This window comes from Oncorhynchus kisutch, linkage group LG20, assembly GCF_002021735.2.
Source record: "Oncorhynchus kisutch isolate 150728-3 linkage group LG20, Okis_V2, whole genome shotgun sequence".
Lineage (NCBI taxonomy): Eukaryota > Metazoa > Chordata > Actinopteri > Salmoniformes > Salmonidae > Oncorhynchus > Oncorhynchus kisutch.
In genome coordinates, this window is record NC_034193.2 from 5,835,347 (window position 1) to 5,847,475 (window position 12,129).

Here is a 12,129-nt window from a genome sequence, read left to right on the forward strand (position 1 = left end):
GTTTCAATAGGGGACGTTTCAGTTTCTTCAGGTAAATAATGGGTTTAGAGGGGACGTTTCAGTTTCATCATGTAAATAATGATGAAGAGGGGACATTTCAGTTTCATCAGGTAAATAATGGGTTTAGAGGGGACGTTTCATCATGTAAATAATGGGATTATAGGGGATGTTTTAGTTTCATCATGTAAGTAATGGGTTTATAGGGGATGTTTCAGTTTCATCATGTAAATAATGGGTTTATAGGGGATGTTTCAGTTTCATCATGTAAATAATGGGTTTATAGGGGATGTTTCAGTTTCATCATGTAAATAATGGGTTTATAGGGGATGTTTCAGTTTCATCATGTAAATGGGTTTATAGGGGATGTTTTAGTTTCATCATGTAAGTAATGGGTGTATCAGGGACGTTTCAGTTTCAACATGTAAATAATGGGTTAAAAGGGGACATTTCAGTTTCATCATGTAAATAATGGGTTAAAAGGGGACATTTCAGTTTCATCATGTAAATAATGGGTTAAAAGGGGACATTTCAGTTTCATAATGTGTTACTACTTTGTCACAGCATCAGAACATTTTCATTTTAAAACCCACAACATTCCTACAGTGTGACACGTTTTCCTCTGACCTATTTCAGATGAGTGCACTCTACTTTCTAATGCTGTTTTTGTAGTTGCATGACTGCAGACATGCGTCATGAATCAAGACTCTCATTGCCTCTGGGTCTGTGTTTTAGAGAGGCATGGTCCTTTTACGCTCCTAGCTGCCTCCTCTCCTCCCTTGCCACGTGATCAGGTGTTTTTTTTCCCTCCAGTTGCTGTGTTCCTCTGCCTATTATATGGGGCGGCAGGGTGGTTAGAGCGTTGGACAAGTAACCGGAAGGTTGCGAGTTCAAACCCCCGAGCTGACATGGTACAAATCTGTCGTTCTGCCCCTGAACAGGCAGTTAACCCAGTGTTCCTAGGCCAGTTAACCAACTGTTCCTAGGCCAGTTAACCCAGTGTTCCTAGGCCAGTTAACCCACTGTTCCTAGGCCAGTTAACCCACTGTTCCTAGGCCAGTTAACCCACTGTTCCCAGGCCGTCATTGAAAATAAGAATGTGTTCTTAACTGACTTGCCTGGTTAAATAAAGGTAAAATTAAAAATATATATTATACCATGAGATGGGATCTTATTGATACGGGGACAGAATACATAAATAAATCGCTCTCGTTTCACTTTGAATTTAATTTGCATATAACGTAGCTAGCTAGAGTTGGACCACGGAGTGAAGGAAGAGCAGCCAAAAAGTGCTCAGCATATGTGGGAATTCCTTCAAGGCATTCCAGGTGAAGTTGGTTGAGAGAATGCCAGGAGTGTGCAAAGCTGTCAACAAGGCAAATGGTGGCTACATTGAAGAATCTGTTTAATGCTTTTTTTGGTTACTACATGACTCCATATGTGTTATTTCATCGTTTCGATGTCTTCACTATTATTCTACAATGTAGAAAACAGTCAAAAATTAAGAAAAACCCTGGAATAAGTAGGTGTCCAAACTTTTGACGGGTACTGTAGGTCAAATGTTAACCCTGGGCGGTGCAGGCAAAGCATGTATTAGTCCCTGACTCACACACTCTCACTCACGTGCATACACACAACCGGAGTCACACACTCTCACTCACATACACACAACGGGACTCTCACTCACATACACACAACGGGACTCTCACTCACGTGCATACACACAAGGGGACTCATACACAGAGAGAGAGACAGATACACACAACGGGACTCACACACAGAGAGAGAGACAGATACACACATGCATGTGCAGCTGCGGGTAGCCTAGTGGTTAGCGCGTTGGGCCAGTAACCGAAAGGTTGCTGGATCGAATCCTCGAGCGGACCCACTGTTCTAGGTATCCCCCTTTCCACGGGCCCCCACACACCTCTCTGATCCAGAGGGGGTTTGGGTAAAATGCGGAAGACAAATTTCAGTTGTACAACTGACTAGGTATACCCCCTTTTCCTCACACACACACAAACACACACACAGTTGACACACACTTCCTCTGTGACATCTCCCTCCCGCAGCACATCCTCCTCCTAGCCTGCTCCAGCTCTCCTCTGTGATGCTTCCGTAGCCGTGTCTCTGCTGTGTCGTTTCACTGCCTGAGATGCAGTTCTGCAGAGCGGTGTTCTGTCAGCCCTGTAGCACCACTACAGCCACATCGCCTGTACTAGATGATATGGAATGCAGGATGGGGAACTGTATAGGAATCGCACCACGTAGCAGTAGCCAGGTAGGTACAACAATCTCTCTACATCCTTCTCTGTGTGTGTGTGTGTGTGAGAGAGAGGTAGGCTGAAACATTTTCTCAGAAAATCAGCTGTGTTGGCGGCTTGTTGTGGATGGAGAGGAAGAACTGTGAGAGGAAGATGAGAGATGCAAAATGGATGTATTTCAGTGTTTGAGTGCAGTGGCTGTGTGTGGCTGTACTGCCCTGTGTGTTGGAGGGCTGATGTCAGGAGCTGGAGAGACTGAGAGAGAAGGGGGAATGAGGAAGACAAGAAAGGGGAGGGAGAAGCCAGCGAATGTGGACTAAAGCTGTGAGATGGGGAAAGGCAGAAGAGTAGAAAGGATAGAGAGATGAGAATGAAACAGAGAGAGCGGGGACACTGGGTGGCAGCGAGAGAGAGAAAGGGGGATATTGGAGGGAGAGAGGGGGATCTTAGAGCGAGAGAGATTTTAAAGAGAGGAGGGATCTGGTTGTAAAAATTGAATTAATTAACAGATTAAGGGACTGTATCTAGAGAAGGAAACACGGATTTGTCTAAAGGGAAGAGAAAGATTTCTAAACCATTGTTTCTTGGGGATACGGTATAGGCAAAGCACTCACTATACAGCTCTCTATATCCCTCAGTACTAGAACACCTTTGGATTTTGATACATGCAGAGATCTCACACTGTGTAGTCAGTGGCTAGGATTAGGGTTAGATTGGATACATGCAGAGATCTCACACTGGCTATAAGATGATCGAAACAAACCTGAGTAGACTGATTACATCATCAGGCGTGGGATATTTATTTATAGCCACGATAGACTGGTTCAGAAAGCCATGGTTCAGAAAGCCTGTTCTGTTCTGTCCAGCTTGTGATTGAAGCCGATAGAGGAGGAATGGACTCTAGAGAATGAACACTATTATCCAAAGTATTATTACTGCTGATCCTCGCTATTAGTTTTCCCTTTACACACGTCACAATCATCTTTATTGACACACAGTGGCAAGAAACAGTATGTGAAACCCTTTGGAATTATCTGGATTTCTGCATTAAACGTATGTGAAACCCTTTGGAATTATCTGGATTTCTGCATAAATTGGTCATCAGATTTGATCTGATCTTCATCTAAGTCACAACAATAGACACACACAGTCTGGTTAAACTAATAACACACAAACTATTGTATTTTTCTTATCTATTTTAAATACATTATTTAAACATTCAGTGTAGGTTGTAAAAAAAAGTATGTGAACCCCCTAGGCTAATGACTTCTCCACAAGCTAATTGGAGTCAGGAGTCAGCTAACCTGGAGTACAATCAACGAGATTGGCGATGTTGGTTAGAGCTGCCCTGCCCTACAAAAAACACAAAATCTGAGTTTGCTATTCACAAGAAGCATTGCCTAATGTGAACCATGCCTCGAACAAAATAGATCTCAGAAGACCTACGATTAAGAATAGTTGCCTTGCATAAAGCTGGAAAGGGTTACAAAAGTATCTCTAAAAGCCTTGATGTTCACCAGTCCACGGTTAGACAAAATAGTCTATAAATGGAGAAAGTTCAGCACTGTTGCTACTGACTGCTGACTGCAAGAGCACAGCGCAGAATGCTCAATGAGGTTAAGAAGAATCCTAGAGTATCAGCTAAAGACTAACAAATCTCTGGAACATGTTACCATCTCTGTTAACAAGTCTATGATACGTAAAACACTAAACAAGAATGGTGTTCATGGGAGGACACCACAGAAGAAGCCACTGCTGTCCATAAAAAACATTGCTGCACGTCTGAAGTTCTCAAAAGTGCACCTGGATTTTCCACAGCGCTACTGGCAAAATATTCTGTGGACACATTAAACTAAAGTTGAGTTGTTTGGAAGGAACACACAACACTATGGGTAGAGGAAAAAAAAGGCCCAGCACACCAACATCAAAACCTCATCCCAACTGTAAAGTATGGTGGAGGGAGCATCATGGTTTGGGGCTGTTTTGCTGCCTCAGGGCCTGGACAGCTTGCTATCATCGATGGAAAATTAATTCCCAAATTTATCAAGACATTTTGCAGGAGAATGTAAGGTTATCTGTCCGCCAATTGAAGCTCAACATAATTTGGGTGATGCAACAGGACAACGACCCAAAACACAGAAGTAAATCAACAGAAGAAAATACACCTTCTGGAGTGGCCCAGTCAGAGTCCTGACCTTCTGGAGTGGCCCAGTCAGAGTCCTGACCTTCTGGAGTGGCCCAGTCAGAGTCCTGACCTTCTGGAGTGGCCCAGTCAGAGTCCTGACCTTCTGGAGTGGCCCAGTCAGAGTCCTGACCTCAACCCGATTGAGATGCTGTGGCAAGACCTCAAGAGAGCGGTTCACACCAGACACGGATCCCTAAATAAATGATGTTTACAGGGGCGGATCCCTAAATTAATTATGTTTACAGGGGCGGATCCCATAATAAATTATGTTTACAGGGGCGGATCCCTAAATTAATTATGTTTACAGGGGCGGATCCCATAATAAATTATGTTTACAGGGGCGGATCCCTAAATAAATGATGTTTACAGGGGCGAAACCCATAATAAATTATGTTTACAGGGGCGGATCCCTAAATTAATTATGTTTACAGGGGCGGATCCCATAATAAATTATGTTTACAGGGGCGGATCCCTAAATAAATGATGTTTACAGGGGTGGATCCCTAAATAAATTATGTTTACAGGGGCGGATCCCATAAGAAATGATGTTTACAGGGGCGGATCCCTAAATTAATTATGTTTACAGGGGCGGATCCCATAATAAATTATGTTTACAGGGGCGGATCCCTAAATAAATGATGTTTACAGGGGTGGATCCCTAAATAAATTATGTTTACAGGGGCGGATCCCATAAGAAATTATGTTTACAGGGGCGGATCCCTAAATAAATGATGTTTACAGGGGTGGATCCCTAAATAAATTATGTTTACAGGGGTGGATCCCTAAATAAATTATGTTTACAGGGGCGGATCCCATAATAAATTATGTTTACAGGGGCGGATCCCTAAATAAATGATGTTTACAGGGGTGGATCCCTAAATAAATTATGTTTACAGGGGCGGATCCCATAATAAATTATGTTTACAGGGGTGGATCCCTAAATAAATTATGTTTACAGGGGCGGATCCCTAAATAAATGATGTTTACAGGGGTGGATCCCTAAATAAATTATGTTTACAGGGGCGGATCCCTAAATAAATGATGTTTACAGGGGTGGATCCCTAAATAAATTATGTTTACAGGGGCGGATCCCATAATAAATTATGTTTACAGGGGTGGATCCCTAAATAAATGATGTTTACAGGGGCGGATCCCTAAATAAATGATGTTTACAGGGGCGGATCCCTAAATAAATGATGTTTACAGGGGCGGATCCCTAAATAAATGATGTTTACAGGGGCGGATCCCTAAATAAATGATGTTTACAGGGGCGGATCCCTAAATAAATGATGTTTACAGGGGCGGATCCCTAAATAAATGATGTTTACAGGGGCGGATCCCATAATAAATTATGTTTACAGGGGTGGATCCCTAAATAAATTATGTTTACAGGGGCGGATCCCATAATAAATTATGTTTACAGGGGCGGATCCCTAAATAAATGTGTGAAGTGATCCAAACAAATTAAGTTAGTTGTGTAAGACATTTTCCAGATAGTTTTTAAATGTTTAAACGTTGTTTTTCTCTGACAAAACAAATCTGATTCAAAAGGGTGTGTGGCAGATTTCCAAACACTTCCGTGGTAGGATACACATAATGAAAGGTGGCGGAGGAGGGAGCGAGAGTTTGTTTCTTTTTTTGGTGTATTTTCAAATCCCACTAAAATACACCACATTACCATTCAGTGCTCAAAAAAGTACCTCAACCCCAAGAGACCTCAACCCCATCGAGCAACTATGGGATTAATTGGAATGCTGACTGGGGCGGCAGGGTAGCCTAGTGGTTAGAATTTGTTCTTAACTGACTTGCCTGAAATAAAAAAAACTTCCCATGTTTCACTTGCAAAACAAGGTAACGGTAAATGAATTGCCCCTCCTTCGGCCAATTAGTGACAGCAACATGTACCTGTTATAAGTGTCAATATAAACGTTTGTTCTTAATTGACTTACCTAGTTAAATAAAGGTAAACATTTTGTAATTTTTTTTACGCTGACTGCAAGCCAGGGCTAATCGCCCAACGTCGGTGCCCAACCTTACTAATGCTCTTGTGGCTGAAACAGTGTTTCACCTGTGTTTCATCTGCTCGTAGCCTAGTGGGCGGCAGCGTAGCCTAGTGGTTATAGTGTTGGACTAGTAACCGGAAGGTTGCGAGTTCAAACCCCCGAGCTGACAAGGTACAAATCTGTCGTTCTGCCACTGAACAGGCAGTTAACCCACTGTTCCTAGGCCATCATTGAAAATAAGAATTTGTTCTTAACTGACTTGCCTAGTTAAATAAAGGTTAAAAAAATTATTAAATATGAGGGTTGCATCTGTCCAACACACCCAGTCTCCACCAATCAACTCATCCAACCTTTGATTGGCTGACTAAAGCTTGGTAGCGCTAAGGCAAAAACAGATCCAGCACACATGGTAGTCAAACGCAGAGTATCGGGGAAGCTCCCTCGGGAATGTGGTCGATAAGTGTCTTCCACATTTTAATAAAACTATGTTTATTACCGTATAGGACTGCTGACAGCCTCTTCAATGGGAGAATCATATTTATCTGTACCACATTGTTACAGTACGTGGCGTGTTGAACATTGTTACAGTAGGTGGCGTGTTGAACATTGTTACAGTAGGTGGTGTGTTGAACATTGTTACAGTAGGTGGTGTGTTGAACATTGTTACAGTACGTGGTGTGTTGAACATTGTTACAGTACGTGGTGTGTTGAACATTGTTACAGTACGTGGTGTGTTGAACATTGTTACAGTAGGTGGTGTGTTGAACATTGTTACAGTAGGTGGTGTGTTGAACATTGTTACAGTAGGTGGTGTGTTGAACATTGTTACAGTACGTGGTGTGTTGAACATTGTTACAGTACGTGGTGTGTTGAACATTGTTACAGTACGTGGTGTGTTGAACATTGTTACAGTAGGTGGTGTGTTGAACATTGTTACAGTAGGTGGTGTGTTGAACATTGTTACAGTAGGTGGTGTGTTGAACATTGTTACAGTACGTGGTGTGTTGAACATTGTTACAGTACGTGGTGTGTTGAACATTGTTACAGTACGTGGTGTGTTGAACATTGTTACAGTACGTGGTGTGTTGAACATTGTTACAGTAGGTGGTGTGTTGAACATTGTTACAGTACGTGGTGTGTTGAACATTGTTACAGTACGTGGTGTGTTGAACATTGTTACAGTACGTGGTGTGTTGAACATTGTTACAGTAGGTGGTGTGTTGAACATTGTTACAGTACGTGGTGTGTTGAACATTGTTACAGTAGGTGGTGTGTTGAACATTGTTACAGTAGATGGTGTGTTGAACATTGTTACAGTAGGTGGTGTGTTGAACATTGTTACAGTAGGTGGCGTGTTGAACATTGTTACAGTAGGTGGTGTGTTGAACATTGTTACAGTAGGTGGCGTGTTGAACATTGTTACAGTAGGTGGTGTGTTGAACATTGTTACAGTACGTGGTGTGTTGAACATTGTTACAGTAGGTGGTGTGTTGAACATTGTTACAGTAGGTGGTGTGTTGAACATTGTTACAGTAGGTGGTGTGTTGAACATTGTTACAGTACGTGGCGTGTTGAACATTGTTACAGTACGTGGCGTGTTGAACATTGTTACAGTACGTGGTGTGTTGAACATTGTTACAGTACGTGGTGTGTTGAACATTGTTACAGTAGGTGGTGTGTTGAACATTGTTACAGTAGGTGGTGTGTTGAACATTGTTACAGTACGTGGTGTGTTGAACATTGTTACAGTACGTGGTGTGTTAAACATTGTTACAGTACGTGGTGTGTTGAACATTGTTACAGTACGTGGTGTGTTGAACATTGTTACAGTAGGTGGTGTGTTGAACATTGTTACAGTACGTGGTGTGTTGAACATTGTTACAGTACGTGGTGTGTTGAACATTGTTACAGTACGTGGTGTGTTGAACATTGTTACAGTAGGTGGTGTGTTGAACATTGTTACAGTAGGTGGTGTGTTGAACATTGTTACAGTAGGTGGTGTGTTGAACATTGTTACAGTAGGTGGTGTGTTGAACATTGTTACAGTAGGTGGTGTGTTGAACATTGTTACAGTAGGTGGCGTGTTGAACATTGTTACAGTAGGTGGTGTGTTAAACATTGTTACAGTAGGTGGTGTGTTAAACATTGTTACAGTACGTGGTGTGTTGAACATTGTTACAGTAGGTGGTGTGTTGAACATTGTTACAGTACGTGGTGTGTTGAACATTGTTACAGTAGGTGGTGTGTTGAACATTGTTACAGTAGGTGGCGTGTTGAACATTGTTACAGTAGGTGGTGTGTTGAACATTGTTACAGTAGGTGGTGTGTTGAACATTGTTACTGTAGGTGGTGTGTTGAACATTGTTACAGTAGGTGGTGTGTTGAACATTGTTACAGTAGGTGGTGTGTTGAACATTGTTACAGTAGGTGGTGTGTTGAACATTGTTACAGTACGTGGTGTGTTGAACATTGTTACAGTAGGTGGTGTGTTGAACATTGTTACAGTAGGTGGTGTGTTGAACATTGTTACAGTACGTGGTGTGTTGAACATTGTTACAGTAGGTGGTGTGTTGAACATTGTTACAGTAGGTGGTGTGTTGAACATTGTTACAGTACGTGGTGTGTTGAACATTGTTACAGTACGTGGTGTGTTGAACATTGTTACAGTAGGTGGTGTGTTGAACATTGTTACAGTACGTGGTGTGTTGAACATTGTTACAGTACGTGGTGTGTTGAACATTGTTACAGTACGTGGTGTGTTGAACATTGTTACAGTACGTGGTGTGTTGAACATTGTTACAGTACGTGGTGTGTTGAACATTGTTACAGTAGGTGGTGTGTTGAACATTGTTACAGTACGTGGCGTGTTGAACATTGTTACAGTACGTGGCGTGTTGAACATTGTTACAGTACGTGGTGTGTTGAACATTGTTACAGTACGTGGTGTGTTGAACATTGTTACAGTACGTGGTGTGTTGAACATTGTTACAGTAGGTGGTGTGTTGAACATTGTTACAGTACGTGGTGTGTTGAACATTGTTACAGTACGTGGTGTGTTGAACATTGTTACAGTACGTGGTGTGTTGAACATTGTTACAGTACGTGGTGTGTTGAACATTGTTACAGTACGTGGTGTGTTGGACATTGTTACAGTAGGTGGTGTGTTGAACATTGTTACAGTACGTGGTGTGTTGAACATTGTTACAGTAGGTGGTGTGTTGAACATTGTTACAGTACGTGGTGTGTTGAACATTGTTACAGTACGTGGTGTGTTGGACATTGTTACAGTAGGTGGTGTGTTGAACATTGTTACAGTACGTGGTGTGTTGAACATTGTTACAGTACGTGGTGTGTTGAACATTGTTACAGTAGGTGGTGTGTTGAACATTGTTACAGTAGGTGGTGTGTTGAACATTGTTACAGTACGTGGTGTGTTGAACATTGTTACAGTACGTGGTGTGTTGAACATTGTTACAGTAGGTGGTGTGTTGAACATTGTTACAGTACGTGGTGTGTTGAACATTGTTACAGTACGTGGTGTGTTGAACATTGTTACAGTAGGTGGTGTGTTGAACATTGTTACAGTACGTGGTGTGTTGAACATTGTTACAGTACGTGGTGTGTTGAACATTGTTACAGTACGTGGTGTGTTGAACATTGTTACAGTACGTGGTGTGTTGAACATTGTTACAGTACGTGGTGTGTTGAACATTGTTACAGTAGGTGGTGTGTTGAACATTGTTACAGTACGTGGCGTGTTGAACATTGTTACAGTACGTGGCGTGTTGAACATTGTTACAGTACGTGGTGTGTTGAACATTGTTACAGTACGTGGTGTGTTGAACATTGTTACAGTACGTGGTGTGTTGAACATTGTTACAGTAGGTGGTGTGTTGAACATTGTTACAGTACGTGGTGTGTTGAACATTGTTACAGTACGTGGTGTGTTGAACATTGTTACAGTACGTGGTGTGTTGAACATTGTTACAGTACGTGGTGTGTTGAACATTGTTACAGTACGTGGTGTGTTGGACATTGTTACAGTAGGTGGTGTGTTGAACATTGTTACAGTACGTGGTGTGTTGAACATTGTTACAGTAGGTGGTGTGTTGAACATTGTTACAGTACGTGGTGTGTTGAACATTGTTACAGTACGTGGTGTGTTGGACATTGTTACAGTAGGTGGTGTGTTGAACATTGTTACAGTACGTGGTGTGTTGAACATTGTTACAGTACGTGGTGTGTTGGACATTGTTACAGTAGGTGGTGTGTTGAACATTGTTACAGTACGTGGTGTGTTGAACATTGTTACAGTACGTGGTGTGTTGGACATTGTTACAGTAGGTGGTGTGTTGAACATTGTTACAGTACGTGGTGTGTTGAACATTGTTACAGTACGTGGTGTGTTGAACATTGTTACAGTACGTGGTGTGTTGAACATTGTTACAGTACGTGGTGTGTTGAACATTGTTACAGTACGTGGTGTGTTGGACATTGTTACAGTAGGTGGTGTGTTGAACATTGTTACAGTACGTGGTGTGTTGAACATTGTTACAGTAGGTGGTGTGTTGAACATTGTTACAGTACGTGGTGTGTTGGACATTGTTACAGTAGGTGGTGTGTTGAACATTGTTACAGTACGTGGTGTGTTGAACATTGTTACAGTACGTGGTGTGTTGAACATTGTTACAGTACGTGGTGTGTTGAACATTGTTACAGTACGTGGCGTGTTGAACATTGTTACAGTACGTGGCGTGTTGAACATTGTTACAGTACGTGGTGTGTTGAACATTGTTACAGTACGTGGTGTGTTGGACATTGTTACAGTAGGTGGTGTGTTGAACATTGTTACAGTACGTGGTGTGTTGAACATTGTTACAGTACGTGGTGTGTTAAACATTGTTACAGTACGTGGTGTGTTGAACATTGTTACAGTACGTGGTGTGTTGAACATTGTTACAGTAGGTGGTGTGTTGAACATTGTTACAGTACGTGGTGTGTTGAACATTGTTACAGTACGTGGTGTGTTGGACATTGTTACAGTAGGTGGTGTGTTGAACATTGTTACAGTATTCATTCATGAAGAAGACATGTCTTTGCCAACAAAAGCAGCTCTTCCAAAAGTTGCTGTTCGATCATATCCAACCCAGACGGGTCATGATGTACATTGAATAACAACAACCCTGGGTCTTTGTAAATTCTCAATTTGAACATTGTGCTCAATTAAATAGAGATTGTTTTGGAGTAAAACTCAATCTTCGGGCAAGACCAGAAACATTGAAAGTAAGACCCAATGCCTGTTTGGTATTTAGATCTGTGGGCCAAACCTGCTCGGAGTCTGAGGGGTTAAATAGGGCCTACTTAAAACCCGTTTCTCTGAGCCTATTGCAGAAGTGTAACGGCGTTCTTCGTTTGTCGAAAGAGAGTCGGACCGAAATGCAGCGTGGTGGTTAATCATGTCTTTAATGAAGAAAAAGTGACGATACATGAAATAACTAATAAATACAAAACAACAAACGGAACGTGAAACTTATTACAGCCTGTCTGGTGAAACTACACAGAGACAGGAACAATCACCCACCAACCTAATACATCCTATCTGGTGAAACTACACAGAGACAGGAACAATCACCCACCAACCTAATACAGCCTATCTGGTGAAACTACACAGAGACAGGAA